Raw genomic sequence first — 16,563 nt, 5'->3', positions numbered from 1 at the left:
CATCGTGGGCGTTACACGTGTCCTAAGTAAGACCTTCCCTCTTCTCATCCTCATAACCAGCACCAAAAGCCATCAATGAAAAGCCATCCTCCCTCCTGAATCTGTAGTGCTACCAAGTCCCATCTGCCGTGGTTGCATCGAGTTAACTATAGTTTGATTTTCGAGCACAGACTCATCATCTTCCACCATGGCATCCCAACCCAAGATCTGCGTGATTGCCAGTGACTATGAAGGATAAGTCGATCTTTAATCACTTCTCCTTTACTAGAATATGCCCAACATTATGCTTCAATTCCAACTGTTTATACTTCTTTTTTGCAGTTGTGGAACATCTCCATTCACCAAGCCTTGCGAGGTTATAGATGTACGCCCCTTCCTTGCTCAAGTACCTTTGTTACAAATCCAGAATATGGGAAGGCTTTCATCATATCCTAAATGGCTACTGTTGGTACATCTACTTTTTTTCTCTACTCCTGGAGTTTCTCTAATCTAGATGGATGCACATAGTCTAATCCAGATGGTTTTTGATACACTCATAAAAGGGATTAGTCTACACAAAACTATAGAAAATTAATTTGTGCCATCTGGAGTTTCTCTACATCTAATGTATGATGACAAATAAACATGTGAATAGTCTATAGAAAATTGCATTCTCCTGCCTTAGGCATTTCCATTTTGACCGAAGTGTTCCATGACAATTCGTTGCTGCAAGGAGCAAATGTTCACATATACAACCTGATTCCACATTCCAAGATGATCATTTTAGTTTAGATGGCCCCTTTGGTCAAATTACTTTTTTTTCCTGCCTACATAACTGATGATTTGGTAAGAGCTGAGATGTAGCTTGTAATTGTACTCATGTATAATTAATATGCATGCAGCAGTTGCTTTGCTTCCTGTACAGTTTGTATTAGTGTTCGGTGATGGAAATGAGTAAGAAATGAACACGCTACAGCAACAGCAACAACAGTAAGAAATTGAGATAGTTCGTATCAATTAGTTTGATTTGCTTCCTGTACAACAGTAACAGCTACACACTGGACACACACTTGGTTTCAAACTTTGGGTCCGAACTATATGTAGGAAATAGTCTTGATTGGTTTGGCTTGAAAATGCCTACAGTTTGGGTTGGTTTGGATAATAGCACTTGCTACTGGTCTGGTTTGGTTTGGTTGCAGGACATAAATGTGTACGGATTGATCTGGTTTGGACTATAGCTCCTACCTTTTTGGTCCATTGCCATCATGCTCCACGACCTCTCCCAAAATTATATTGACCAGACCTATAAATTAGTGTGTGGCATTCATGAGGGTTCATGTAGTATGACTCACCCTTTTGTGTTTTACTTTTGGTCATTCATATTCGGTGGTCATTTACAGTCTTCCAAAGAACAAGCCTCCATTTTTTGTTGTGCATTCTTTGTCACGTTTAGTTGCAAGAGAAAGAATGACATATGTGCCCTTCATACCTTCGATTGCTTTGCTTCACTGCAAGGATTGGTTTTATTTACGATTTAGCTTACTTTGTATGACACTCTTGGGTGAGAGATTGGTATATGCAAATTTGTAAATGCCAGTGATTTGACTTCAATTTCCAATTGGCTGTGCGTAAAATTATTTGAGCTAGCTTCTGTACGTTCTAAAGGATGATGCCTTGTTTAGTACAGGCTTCTTGCGCGGTACACTGGTCCAATAAGTAGTGTATTGGTTTCATATCAATATAGCTTCCTAATTTAAATATTGACTTCAGCATATCAAGAAAGACATGACCTTCCGCAAATGCAGTTGAGTGTACTTCTGAATGTTACTTTCCGAAAAGAGAATTATCGATATATGCACTGAACCATGGAATGGCTCATGTCGTCCAGCAATCAATACTAAGCTTTTTCTTCATGGAGGTCTTGCCCATCTTAATATAAACCACGTCTATAATAAGGTACAAATCAACAAAGTACATAATTTTTATTTTCCAAAATATGTTTCCATTTTAATCCTGATATTTGATCTTTGCTGTAAACTGAGGATTATTATATAGTAGTCTCCATTCTAATGTGTATGCTATGGTTTACACCTTCTAAAGTGTACTGTTTTTTTCTTTTGAGCTTATTTTATTTATTCTGCAAATAGAGCCATTAGCTTATAATCTGCTATAATATCTTATCAGTGCTTAATGCTTCAAAGTATTTATGAAAATCTCTCAAATTTTATTTAACAAATGGATTGGCGCAACAACCAAGATCTTTCTTTTGGATCTTTCAGAATAGTAAAAAATGCCAAATAATTATGTGATCCCATGCTTACACACAACTTATTATTCCTTAGTTACCTAGGCTCACTCCATGTACTTTATGTTAGAGTTGATGTATAGCCTGCGAACAGAAGTTGTATGACTCATTTTCACTAGGTTTGCACATATTGCTACACTTTTATATGGCATGTCGTATGAAGGTATTGCTACTTTTGTTTTGACGGACCGAGGTTAGTGTTGCTATTCACTGTATACTATCCACCTGATGTACAATATCTCAGATATGGCTTCACTAATTTCTAATGTTGTTTCTCCAGTTCTATTACTTGGTATGAGTAGTCTAATACTTTTTAACTATTTTCATCATCCAAATTTTAACAAAAAATTTATATCCATCTTGCAACATTTTACTTATGCATAAATATATGAAAAATCCTATTATTCTGTCAAAAAATAGATGGGCGCGGCAATGCACGCCATCATCGATCTAGTAGAGTCATATATTTGTTCTAGTATCGAGTTGTAATTCTTGAGTTGTAAGTAAATAAAAGTGTGATGATCATCATTATTACAGCATTGTCTCATGTGAGGAAAGGATGATGAAGACTATGATTCCCCCACAAGTCGGGATGAGACTCCGTACTTAAAAATAAAAAGAGGCCAAAGAACCCAAAATAAAAAAGGACGAAGAGCCTAAAAGAAAAAAAAGAAAAAAGAAAAAAATGAGAGAAATATAGATAAGGGACAATGTTACTATCTTTTTCCACACTTGTGCTTCAAAGTAGCAACATGTTCTTTATAATAGAGAGTCTCCTATTTTGTCACTTTCATATACTAGTCAGAATTTTTCATTATAAAACTTGGCTTGTATATTCCAATGATAGGCTTCCTCAAATTTCCCTTGGTCTTCGTTAGCAAGCAAGTTGGATGCACACCCACTTAGTTTTCTTTTGAGCTTTCATACACTTATAGCTCTAGTGCATCTGCTGCATGACAATCCCTACTCACTTGCATCGATATCAATTGATGGGCATCTCCATAGCCTATTAATTTTCTTAGTTGATCTGAGACTTTCTCCTTTTTGTCTTCTCCACACAACCTCCACCATCATATTCTATCCCACTTATAGTAATATATCCATGGCGCACCCCCATGTATTGCTTGAGAGCTGAAAAAGCTTGAGAACACTAAAAGTATGAAACAATTGATTGGCTTGTCATCGAGGTTGTGCATGATAAATACTTTGTGTGATGAAGATAGAGCATGACAAGATTATATGATTTTGTAGGGATAACTTTCTTTAGCCATGGTATATTGAGAAGACATGATTGCTTCATTAGTATGCTTGAAGTATTATTGTTTTTACGTCAATATTATATTTTGTTTTGAATCTGATGAATCTGAATATTCATGCCAAACAAAGAAAGATTACATTGATAAACATGTTAGGTAGCATTCCACATCAAAAATTCTGTTTTTATCATTTACCTACTCGAGGATGAGCGGGAATTAAGCTGGAGGATGCTTGATACGTCTCCAACGTATCTATAATTTTTTATTGTTCCATACTATTATATTATCCATCTTGGATATTTTATATGCATTATTATGCTATTTTATATCATTTTTGGGGACTAACCTATTAACCTAGTGCACAATGCCAGTTCTTCTTTTTTCCTTGTTTTTGTCTTTTACAAAAAAAACAATACCAAACAGAACAAAAATTTTGACGGTTTTTCTTGGACCAGAAGACAACCACGAAGCTTCAGGAGGAGGCCAGAAGAGCCACGAGTTGGCGACAAGCCTGGAGAGCGTGCCCCCCAAGCTTGTGGGCCCCTCGGGACTCCTCTAACCCTAATCCTTGCTCCATAAATACCCAAATATTCCCCGTATACCAGAGGGCACATCAAAAATACTTTTTCGACGCCGCAAACTTCTTTTCTCGTGAGATCCCATCTTGGGGCCTTTTCTGGTACTCTGCCGAAGGGGGATTTGGTCACGGAGGGCTTATACATCAACCTTGCTGCCCTACCAATGATGTGTGAGTAGTTTACCACAGACCTACGGGTCCATAGCTACTAGCTAGATGGCTTCCTCTCTTTTTGATCTTCAATAGAATGTTCTGCTCGATGTTCTTGGAGATCTATTCAATGTAATCTTCTTTTGTGGTCGTTTGTTGAGATCCAATGAATTGTGGATTTTTTATCAGATTATCTAAGAACATTATTTGAGTCTTCTCTAAACTCTTTATGCATGATTAAGATAGTTTTGTATTTCTCTCCGATCTATTGATTTGGTTTGGTCAACTAGATTGATTTATCTTGCAATGGGAGAGGTGCCTTGTGATGGGTTAAATCTTGTGGTATCCTCACCAGTGACAGTAGGGGTAGTGAGGCACCTATTTGTATTTTTTCCATTAAGGATAAAAATATTAGGTTTATATCATATTGCTTGGATTTATCCCTCTACATCATGGCATCTTGCTTAAGGCTTTACTTCCTTCTTGTTAACTTAATACACTATATGCATGCTGGATAGCGGTCGATATGTGGAGTAATAGTAGTAGATGCAGAATCGTTTCGGTCTACTTGTCATGGACGTGATGCCTATATCCATGATCATTGCCTTGGATATCATCATAACTATGCGCTTTTCTATCAATTGCTCAACAGTAATTTGTTTACCCACCGTATACGTTCTTTCAAGAGAGAAGCCTCTACTGAAAACAATGGCCCCAAGCCTATTTCTCATCATATTATTTTCATATCTATAAAATCAAAAATACAAAATTACCTTTCTGCAATTTATTTATGTTTACTTTATTTTGCACTTTTACTTATGTTTTATACCTATCTCTATCAGATTTCATCCTTGCAACTAACCGCGAAGGGATTGACAACCCTTTTCGCGTTTGGTGCAAGTATTTGTTTGTTTGTGTAGGTGCGACTTGGGTGTTCCTCCTGCTGGATTGATACCTTGATTCGTAACTGAGTGAAATACTTATCTCTACTTTGCCGCATCATCCTTTTCTTTTCAAGGGAAAAACCAACACATGCTCAAGAAGTAGCAGGAGGAATTTCTGGCGCCGTTGCCGGGGAGGTTTTACATCAAGCCTATCAAGTACCTATCATAAACTCTCATCTCTTGCACTTACATTATTCGCCATTTGCCTCTCGTTTTTATCTTCCCTACTTCTAAAATGTTTTTGCAAAAATTAAAAAATATTTTTCATTTGCATTTTTGCTTGTTTGCTATCTTTGCTTGTGTTATCATGTGCCTTTTATTTGCTTTGACAGGGGTTTTACATTTGTGATAGCTCATATCCACTGACGTGGTGAAATGGGCCGCAAGTTGTATGAAGATGGGAAGCTGTTGAAAAAGAAAAACACTTTCACTGATTTCGTTGCTTTTTTTGCGCGGGACTGATTTCATTGCTTGAGCTGAGCACTTGATGGAAAACAAGTACTGTATGAAAGAAAAGCTTTGCATCATCGGGAGAAGCGCAGGTGGACTACTGATGGGTGCTGTCCTAAATATGAGGCCTTATTCAAGGCAGCTGTTGCTGGGGTGCCTTTTGTTGATGTTCTCACAACTATGCTCGACCCAACTATCCCACTGACTACAGCTGAATGGGTGGTACTAATCTCCTATATTTTATTTAATTTTGTTTTCATGGTTCTCTTTCATATGGTCACTTTTTACACTTACTTCAGTTAGACATAGGTTAGCTTGGCCTTGCTTGGCGGGCATATCTAAGACTAGGAAATGATTGTCGTCTATATTGTATATGTCATCAAATTCCTTTTTACATAACAAGCTAACATTATCTTTTCTAAATGCATCTCATCTTGCGTACACATAATAACTCGCAGTAATTATGGCCTCACGATTAGGCCTGCTCCTTTAGATCTAACCATCAAAATAACAACTAATCCTCACCAAAGTACGTTTAGCAATTTTAAGAGGCGGACGAAACTCTGCCATCCCACGACCGCACATCCGCACAAGATAGGGAAAAAGGCACGATAATAAAAGGGTCGTCCTGCTTGCTGAACTACATCTACAGGACGCCGTCTGCATCGCCCCACACTCGCCGCCTCCTAGCCAGACGTCCCACAGCTCCCTCCTCCCGGTGCACGAACTGCCACGGCAAGGGCGCTCGCCACCGGGCTCTGGAGCCTACGGCAGGAAGTCCAACCCTCGGCGGTGCAACGCTCATTCTCCGCTGAGTAACTTTTTTCTTTTTGAAAAGAAAGGGGTTCCCCCCGGCCCAACTTTATTAAGCCAAGGCAAACGGCAACCAACATAAGACTGTTAACAGCGCTCGGCGGCAACCAGAGAGTAGCTGCCACAGACAGAGAAAAGCAAAGATCTGAAACTGCCCCTATTACAAGTTTCAAGAGGGTCCAGCTAGGAGGGTACATAACAAGGTGACAGAACATGCCAACTGATATAGGCTAGAATGCATCACCCGGCGGTGCTCCCTGGCAGTAGCATCACCGCCACGCAATCCTAAGCAATTCCTTCCTTCGATGAACCGCTGAGTAACTTCCTTTCTGATCATTTTGTTGTTGTAATTCTTTGATTGGGTCCCTGATTTGCGGAGTGTTCTCCTTGATTGAAGATTGATTTTTGTTCCCTCTCTTTGAAAAGAAGAAGATTGGTCGGTGTCGGTGTCCAATCCGGCGGAGCTCGGATAGGGGGTCCCGAACTATGCGTCTAAGGCGGATGGTAACAGGAGGCAGGGGACACAATGCTTTACCCAGGGTTGGGCCCAATTGATGGAGGTAAAACCCTACGTCCTACTTGATTAATATTGATGATATGGGTAGTACAAGAGTAGATCTACCACGAGATCGGAGAGGCTAAACCCTAGAAGCTAGCCTATGGTATGATTGTATGTTGTAGTTGTTGTGTCCTACGGACTAAAACCCTCCGGTTTATATAGACACCGGAGAGGGTTAGGGTTACACAAGGTCGGTTACAAAGGAGGAGATATCCATATCCGTATTGCCTAGCTTGCCTTCCACGCCAAGTAGAGTCCCATCCGAACACAAGACGAAGTCTTCAATCTTGTATCTTCATAGTCTAGCAGTCCGGCCAATGGAGATAGTCCGGCTGTCCGGAGACCCCCTAATCCAGGACTCCCACAGTAGCCCCTGAACCAGGCTTTCAGTGACGATAAGTCCGGCACACAGTATTGTCTTCGGCATTGCAAGGTGGGTTCCTCCTCCGAATACATCACAGAAGAATTTGAATACAAGGATAGTGTCTGACCCTGCAAAATAAGTTCCACATACCACCGTAGAGAGAATAATATGTCCACAAATCCAATTTGCTGACTTGTTTTGGTAACACGACATTATGTCATGGCCCGGTGATTATTCGAACCGTTTCCTTTAACTAGCCCCACACATAACGCGAGGCAGTTTTTCGACACGTCTTGTCAAAGCAGAGATCGTATCCCCTTATCACGGGATTCTCATCAATACGGGCGTGGGTAATCCAACCGCGCCATCGATTACGGCGCTTGGGGGATAAGCGAGTATTACTAGGCTAGTGGGGACGCTTAGATTGGTCTGCCCATATAAAGGGATAAGGATTCACCTTCTCATCCATGCCTTCTTCCTCCTTTGCTCATCCGTTTTTGCACACTCGAGCTCTAGCGCCCAAGTCCGCACTTCCCACCTCAACCTTCTCCAACCATGTCCGGAGCGGGAGGCAGGTGGATGGTCTCCTCTGCCACGGAGGGAGACATCAAGAAGCTGAGGAGAGCCGGATACGTGCCCGACGACATCACGCACCGGCTCCCAGATGAGGGGCAGCTCATCCCCACCCCCGGGCCCCATGAGAGGGTAGTGTTCCTCACACATTTCCTCCGCGGACTGGGATTCCCTCTCCACCCATTCGTCCGGGGGCTCATGTTCTACTACGGCCTGGATTTCCACGATCTGGCCCCGAACTTCATCCTCAACATATCGGCATTTATCGTCGTGTGCGAGGCATTCCTCCGCATCAAGCCCCACTTCGGCTTATGGCTAAAGACCTTCAATGTCAAGCCAAAGGTTTGGGGCGGCCGCCAGGCGGAGTGTGGAGGCACCATGGTGGGCAAGATGCCCAACGTTACATGGCTCGAGGGATCCTTTGTGGAAACCATAAAGGGGTGGCAATCGGGGTGGTTCTACATCACCGAGCCATGTGACCCTGCATGGGCAGCGGCCCCCGAGTTCCGATCTGGCATCCCCACGTGGCTCACCTCCTGGAAAGAGAAGGGCCTGTCCTGGGGTAGTTCGGGAGAGCTGACCGGACTCCAAACATGTATTCAGAACATGGTGAACAAGAACCTCAAACTCGTCAACGTAGTCCAGGTCATGCTCCACCGCCGAATCCTCCCGTGCCAACAACGGGACTTCAACTTGTGGGAGTTCGACCCGGCGCAGCACCAAACTCTAAATAGGCTCTTCGACACAACTCACAAAGATGCCTGGAGGGTGCTGTTCAAAAGTGCCGAGGCCCCCCTCCCATTACTGAGGTTCGCGGATTCAGCGCAAAGCGCCAAGCCAATGCGGTAAGCTGCTTTACCTTTCACAGGATACTTATTTTTTATAGATTGACTCCATACGAGATCTAAACTCCCATACCTTTGACAGGACTGGCAGGAGACAGCCGGACAGATCGACTGTCCGGCTCCTTTGCCCGAAGGCCCAGCATACGCTCTTCTGGCGAAGATGCTGACTCCGGCTCCTTATACGGTGCCGGAGAAGACCAAGAAGGCCAAGGGAACCCGAAAGAGTTCCCGACGCCAGGCGTCGTCGGACTCATCGTCCGATGACTCTGCGGCGCACTCCTCCCCCGAACACGAGGAAGAAGAAGAAGAAGATGCTCCCCCTCTAGTTGGGGGAGATAAGAAACGGAAGGCCGCCCCAACTGGGGGGGTGAAGGGTCCAAGAAGGGAAGGACTCTCCTTCCGGACAGTTCCACCGCCGCCGACGAAGGCGAAGACGAGTGGTTGCCCAGGGCCAAGCCCCTGGGGAGATCGTAAGTATTCGGATACCAGAGTAACTCATACCATTCCTTTGTCGCACTGCTTTACCTAACGCCGAACATGATTATGCAGGCCGCCACGAGCCAGTATCGATGTATCATCGGATGGCTCCCCGGGCTCATCGGACATGGATAGCGATCCAGTCCTGACCGCCACCTCCCCTCATCCTGCTGACGACGCCGAGGTGCTGTCTCAAGAGGCACCGGGTCAAGGGGAGACAGTCCCGGAGGCGCCTCAAGGCGACCTTCCGGACTCCGGGAGCCGAGGGGACGAGGCCCCTGAGGGCCCCGAGTTCGGCCCTCAGCCGAACACCGCGCCGGAACCTCTAGTGGTTTCGGACTCGGGCAGGCGGCCTCCTTCCAAGCGGGACAAGATGCCTGTGCCGGTGACCTCTGTCCATCTAGAGGCGCCGGACAATCTGCTGGAAGCGCTTCGCAACGCTTCCATCGATGAGGAGCACCATACTATTATGAGTGTGGTGGTCCAGAAGGTTCAGTCTGCCAAGAGCGGATTGACTGAAGCCTGTGCCGGCCTTCTAACAGGCTTTGAGGTAAGTGTTAAAATATAGGAAAAATATTACCGCATAGACAGTAGCCCCTGATGCTTTGTTCGGTGTTCACAAAGAAAAGCCGAACAGAGGATCAAATAATATCGCAAGAGTCTAATATAAGTATGTCAATGTGCGTATGCAGGCCTCACTGCTGGCGTCTGCCGCACTGACTGCGGAGGTCGCCGTACTGAAGCAGGACCTCGAGGGGTCCAAGAAAGAGCTCGGCCTTGCCAAGAGGCAGCTCGAGGAGAACAAGGGTAAGTAATACCCTGTATATAGATATGTATATATATAAAAGAAGACGCGATTGCAAAATGACAGGATCATCGTATATTTGCTAGGGGCCATGACCGAGGTGGCAACCCTGAAGCAAGCGTTAACCAAGGCCGAAGATAAAGCGGCCAAGGAGCGCACCAAGCGGGAAAGACAAGAGGCTTGTGTGGGCGAGGTGCAGCAAGAGCTCTAAACTCTCGTGACGAAGCACAAGGAGTTGGAGCTTGACTCGAAGACGCGAGAGTCTGAGCTTGCCGCGGCCCTCGAGAGCGCAAAAAGTGCCAAGGCCGAAGCCCAAAAGGCCCTCCAGGAGATTGATGCGATGAAGAAAATAGCGGCGGGTAAGGCATTCTATATGCAAAGCAAGCATGTAAAAGTAAATTACCGATTACTTACCCGAATTCGGAGCTCTCCAGGAGCATTCGCAGATTTGCCCCACAGCGTGTCGGATGCCGCACAGTTTTACTAGGCCGAGGAGGGAAGCTCAAGGGAGAACCTGTTCTGGTCTCAGTATACTGGGACCAAACACCCGATGCCTCTGAGCGACCAGCTAAAGCAGCTGGTCGAGCTGCACAAGGCGGCCGAACAGGCCATGAAGGGCTTTATAGTCCGGCTGTGGCCTGGGACGCCCTTCCGAACAGCTACTTCGGCCTGGTGAGGCGGCTTGTGGATGCCTGCCCACGGCTGGAGGTCGTCAAGCGGCCCGTCTGCATCGAAGGTGCACGCCGGGCATTCGCCCGTGTGAAGGTGCAGTGGGCCAAGCTAGACGTCGTGAAGCTGATCAAGGAAGGGCCGCCGCAGGGCAAGGAGCATCGCACCCCCGAAATTTATTATGAGGGTGTCCTGAAGGGTGCCCGTCTTGTAGCGGACGAATGTTCCAAGGATGTAATATTTGAGTAAACTTGCTCGTGTGATCCTGTATGATGAGAACTTGTTTCATATGCGCTATGCAACGCTTGTGTGAATTTAAAATATTATCTTTTGTTTGGCTGTTTATCCAATCTGAGAGATGGCTAGTCCTCGGCTTCTGCCCCCATGCCACGAGTGCTGGGGTGTTCGGGATAAACCTGAGCACTCTTGTCCCATGTTTGGGTCCTTCGAGGGAGGTGCTCAGCGCAACGAACAAGGCAATCGGACTAATAATGCTTTATCACTCTCACTTAGCCATAGAATTCTATAATTTTAAATTTCGGTGAAGCCTCTAGTATTCGGAAGGCCGAATTCAGGGCACGATACACGCCTTTAAGCCAGACAGGGCCGGCCCCTCGCCCTAAGCGGCATAAGTCTTTAGGGACTCGAAAACCTCGCCGAACAGCGACTAGTATCTTGCCTTATCATGACAGTCAGTTCTAGCTTTCTCTACTGAGGTGCTAAGTCCGGCAGAACCGGGGCACAATCGTAGTAGTTCTCCTAGCGCTACCTTAGCCGATGGAGCGGAACGTAAGGTACCAAAACATAGGAGCCGGGCAAACCCAACATTTGACCAAATACATGATTCGGAGCTGATGCATATAATGCTATAAGTTCGAGGTGCCAAACTTGTGAAAGTGTTCGGACTTTTCACACCATATTGTGGGGTACGTAAGCCCCTGGTGTATTGGCCGTACCAAAGTGTACGGTTGCAAGGCGTCATTATTGAACACACATATATAACAAGAATACAATAATAGTCGTAATGTTATGCATTGTTTATTCAAAAAGGTGCGTGAAAGCAGAATGATACAGATGGTGTGATAAGCAAAGAGTAGGGCTATTTCCCTTCCAAGGGCAAGCTGAGGAATAGTATTAAATCAAATATTTCGCTTGTTATTGTAATCCACCTGGGAATGCCGTGGTGTGACGTAACTTTCTGCCTCCTTGGTTGCTGCATCATGTGTTCGGCAATAGTGCTGCCGGACAGGGTTTCCAGAGATTAAGTTCCTGAAAAAAAAGAAAAATAACAAAACGGGAAGCCCCTAGTGCGGTTTAAGCTGCGTCTTGGGGCGTGCCGCAGTTGTGCCCCCCTCCCCACCTGTGCCCATGATATTTTTAATGTGTAATTATGTACGCGTGGCACGAGTTTTGCCGTTTGGCTGGGACTGGGGTGGGGGCCGCATTGCTACGCAAGCTCAGATCGTGCCAGGTGGTCTAGTTGTCGATTGCTCCGAGCGCGCTTGAAAGTGTCCGGGTCTTGAAATGCCGAACCGGTGGATTGCCTTGAGAGGCTGCTTTGCGCTTCTGCTGCGAGGGCCGCGGTGTGCTCCTCCGTTTGGAGGGAGCGCTCTTTGTTTCCATTGACTGTAATAACCTCGCGAGGTCCTGGCATCTTGAGCTTGAAGTATGCATAATGCGGTACCGCATTGAATCTCGCAAATGTGGTTCGCCTGAGCAGTGCATGATAACCACTGCGGAACGGGACTATATCGAAGATTAACTCTTTGCTTCGGAAGTTGTCCGGGGACCCGAAGACCACTTCCAGTGTAATTGAGCCTGTGCAATGGGCCTCTACGCCTGGAATGACGCCTTTAAAGGTTGTTTTTGTGGGTTTGATCCTTGAGGAATCTATACCCATTGCGCACTGTGTCCTGATAAAGCAGGTTCAGGCTGCTGCCGCCATCCATAAGGACTCGAGTGAGGTGAAATCCGTCAATGATTGGGTCCAGAACCAGTGCAGCGAATCCTCCATGACGGATACTAGTGGGATGGTCCCTGCGATTGAAAGTGATCGGATAGGAGGACCATGGGTTGAACTTTGGGGCGACTGGCTCCAACGCATGTACGTCCCTGAGCACACGCTTCCGCTCCCTCTTGGGGATGTGGGTAGCGTATATCATGTTCACCGTCCGCACTTGTGGGGGAAACCTCTTCTGTCCTCCGGTGTGTGGCTGCCGGGGCTCCTCCTCGTCATCACTATGTGGCCCCTTGTCCTTGTTTTCGGAAAGTAACTTGCCGGCCTGCTTGAACACCCAACAATCCCTGTTGGTGTGATTGGCTGGCTTTTCTGAGGTGACGTGTATTTGACACGAGCGATCGAGTATACGGTCCAAGCTGGACGGACCCGGCGTACTTTGTTTGAATGGCTTTTTCCGCTGACCGGGTTTAGAGCCTTTGAATCCGGCATTGACTGTCGTACCCTCGGTATTATCGCTGTTAATGCGGCGCTTATGTTTGTTGCGACGTGACCTGCTATTGCCGTCCTTGGTATCCGAAGTACCATGGTTCTTTGATATGTTATTACTGCGAGCCAGCCAGCTATCTTCTCCCGCACAAAAGCGGGTCATGAGTGTCATGAGGGCTGCCATAGATTTCGGCTTTTCCTGACCAAGGTGCCAGGCTAGCCATTCGTCGTGGATGTTGTGTTTGAAAGCCGCTAGGGCCTCTGCATCCGGACAGTCGATGATTTGATTTTTCTTTGTTAGGAACCGAGTCCAGAATTGCCTGGCCGATTCTTCTGGCTGCTGAATTATGTGGCTCAAGTCATCGGCATCTGGTGGCCACACATAAGTGCCCTGAAAGTTGTCGAGGAATGCGGCTTCCAGATCTTATCAACAGCTAATGGACTCTGCTGGCAAGCTGTTAAGCCAATGCTGCGCAGGTCCCCTGAGCTTTAGTGGGAGGTATTTGATGGCGTGTAAGTCATCACCGCAGGCCATGTGGATGTGGAGGAGGAAATCCTCGATCCATACCGCGGGATCTGTTGTGCCGTCGTATGATTCAATATTTACAGGTTTGAAACCTTCTGGGATTTGATGATCCATTACTTCGTCTGTGAAGCATAAGGGGTGTGCGGCGCCTCTGTATTGGGCTATATCGCGACGCAGCTCGAATGGGTCTTGCCCGCTGTGTTCGGCCCGGCCGGATTTACTTTTACTGTATCTGGTGTGATGTTTATCATCTCGCATAGTGGCGCGCCCCCGTGATCCGTAGATCGATCTTGCATGCTTTGCTTTGTCCTCCAATATGTCTCGCAGGTCTGGCGTATCTCCCCATGCCTTTTTATTTGAATGGCGTCGGGGTGCAGGCTGAGTTTTTGGCTCGAATGCCTCTCTATCGCGGCCACAAGGTGGCCGATCAGCCGCGTCATACGCTTCTTCCTCCAGTCGGGGTAGCAACCTGCATTTTGGGTAAATCTTGCAGGGGCGCTCGAGTTTATATTCCTCGGCCGCGAGGACTTCAGTCCATCTGTCAGCTAGCAGATCTTGATCAGCTCGAAGCTGCTGCTGCTTTTTCTTAAGGCTATTTGTCGTGGCTATAAGCCGGCATTTGAAGCGTTCTTGTTCGACGGGATCCTCTGGCACGGCGAATTCGTCGTTGCCGAGGCTTGCCTCATCTTTGGAGGGGGGCATGTAATTATCATCCTCCGTCTCTCCATCTGCCGCTCTCTTCGGAGGGCTGCCTCCTCCGTCCTCCTGCTCTAAATCTTGCTGGAGGGGATTGTTGTTTTCTTCGGCACTATCCGGAGTGTTATTGTCTCCTGTACCGGTATCACCACTTTTGCTTTGGCGGGACTTAGAGCGGCGCCGCTGACGTCGGCGCTTGGGTTGCTTCTTGGAGGGGTCATCCTCCGCTATCTCGTCGCCGTTGCCTTCTTTGGGTGTATCCACCATGTATATATCATATGATGAGGTGGCTGTCCAGTGCCCTGCGGGCAGTGGTTCCTCTTCGTCTCGCGCATCGTCGTCCATACCGTCGATGTCTTCGGAGTCGAAGTCGAGCATGTCGGTTAAGTCATCGACAGTGGCTACTAAGTGGGTGGTGGGTGGGCCGCGAATTTCTTCGTCGTCTGCATCCCAGTCCTGTCGGACATAGTTCGGCCAGGATCCTCCTGACAAGGAGAGGGACCTTAATGAGTCCAGTATGTCGCCAAAGGGCGAGTGCTGAAAAATATCCGTGGAGGTAAACTCCATGATCGGCGCCCAATCGGATTCGATAGGAACGGGCGCGGGCGGTTCGGAGTCCCTGGCCGGAGAGGGATCCGGAAGTTTATCAACACGGCTCTCGTGCAAGGTAAGGTCGATGTTTGGCTCGATCGCCGCTGAGGGTAAGGCCTCCGTGGCGGGGTCCATCCACCCGTCCACGGACGGCGCAACTGGCTCCGAATTGAGGGTCGGAGCGGCTGCCTGTGCGATCCCCTGAACACTGTCCGATGGTAGAGCTAAGTCGTACTCATCGTGACCGCGTGACGCCCAAGGCAGAGGCTCGAATCCGTCGAAGATCAAATCTTCACGGATATCGGCCGTGTAGTTTAAGCTTCCAAACCTGACCTGGTGGCCAGGGGCTTGACTTTCAATCTGCTCCAGATGGCCAAGCGAATTGGCCCGCATTGCAAAGCCGCCGAACACGAAGATCTGTCAGGGGAGAAAAGTCTCACCCTGGACTGCCTCGCTATCGATGATAGTAGGAGCCATCAAGCCTAACGGTGACGACACAGAGGAATTCTCAATGAAAACACCAATGTCGGTGTCAAAACCGGCGGATCTCGGATAGGGGGTCTCGAACTATGCGTCTAAGGCGGATGGTAACAGGACGCAGGGGACACAATGCTTTACCCAGGGTTGGGCCCAATTGATGGAGGTAAAACCCTACGTCCTGCTTGATTAATATTGATGATATGGGTAGTACAAGAGTAGATCTACCACGAGATCGGAGAGGCTAAACCCTAGAAGCTAGCCTATGATATGATTGTATGTTGTAGTTGTTGTGTCCTACGGACTAAAACCCTCCGGTTTATATAGACACCGGAGAGGGTTAGGGTTACACAAGGTCGGTTACAAAGGAGGAGATATCCATATCCGTATTGCCTAGCTTACCTTCCACGCCAAGTAGAGTCCTATCCGGACACGAGACGAAGTCTTCAATCTTGTATCTTCATAGTCTAGCAGTCCGGCCAATGGAGATAGTCCGGCTGTCCGGAGTCCCTCTAATCCAAAACTCTCACGGTCGGACTGTTCCTGATCCTTCCTTAGTCGTTACACAATGCTCAAAATCGGGTTGTAGACTGCGAGCTGCCGTCGCGAGCTTGCGCTGCTCTGCCGTTTGCTCGCATCAATACCAATGTTTTGAATAGCGTGCTATTTAAAATAGCGTGGCCCTTCTCCAAATGCTATACAAGTTATAGCATGCTATAGCGTGCTATATTCAAAATAGCGTTTTAAAAAAAAAGCCAAATATATCCCAAAAAATAAGGATTTCAACATCTAATATTTTTTTTCAGGAGCCATACATGCATAACTAATTAAGATGAACAACAATAACAATACAACATAGTAGTTTTATGATGAACTAGATGGAGAACATAACAATACAACAGTCCATAGCGACACATGCGAAATTACTTGTCCAAAAAACTAGAAGGGCAACAACAACTGCCATAGGACGACAATAGTACAACATATCAGTTTAAAGATGAACTAGCCAACAAGGCAACAAGCCAACAAGTAAACAATACAATACAACGACAACTTGGAAA

At 46.5% G+C, this 16,563-nt stretch overlaps 1 pseudogene; it reads left to right on the top strand.

The window, feature by feature from the left end:
- Nucleotides 1-16,563, top strand: part of LOC119334166 — a 138,353-nt pseudogene that overhangs the window by 102,602 nt on the left and 19,188 nt on the right.

Source organism: Triticum dicoccoides, chromosome 7A (genome assembly GCF_002162155.2).
Source record: "Triticum dicoccoides isolate Atlit2015 ecotype Zavitan chromosome 7A, WEW_v2.0, whole genome shotgun sequence".
NCBI lineage: Eukaryota > Viridiplantae > Streptophyta > Magnoliopsida > Poales > Poaceae > Triticum > Triticum dicoccoides.
Note: the sequence above shows the minus strand (reverse complement) of the source record. Positions and strands in the feature narration are given on the sequence as shown.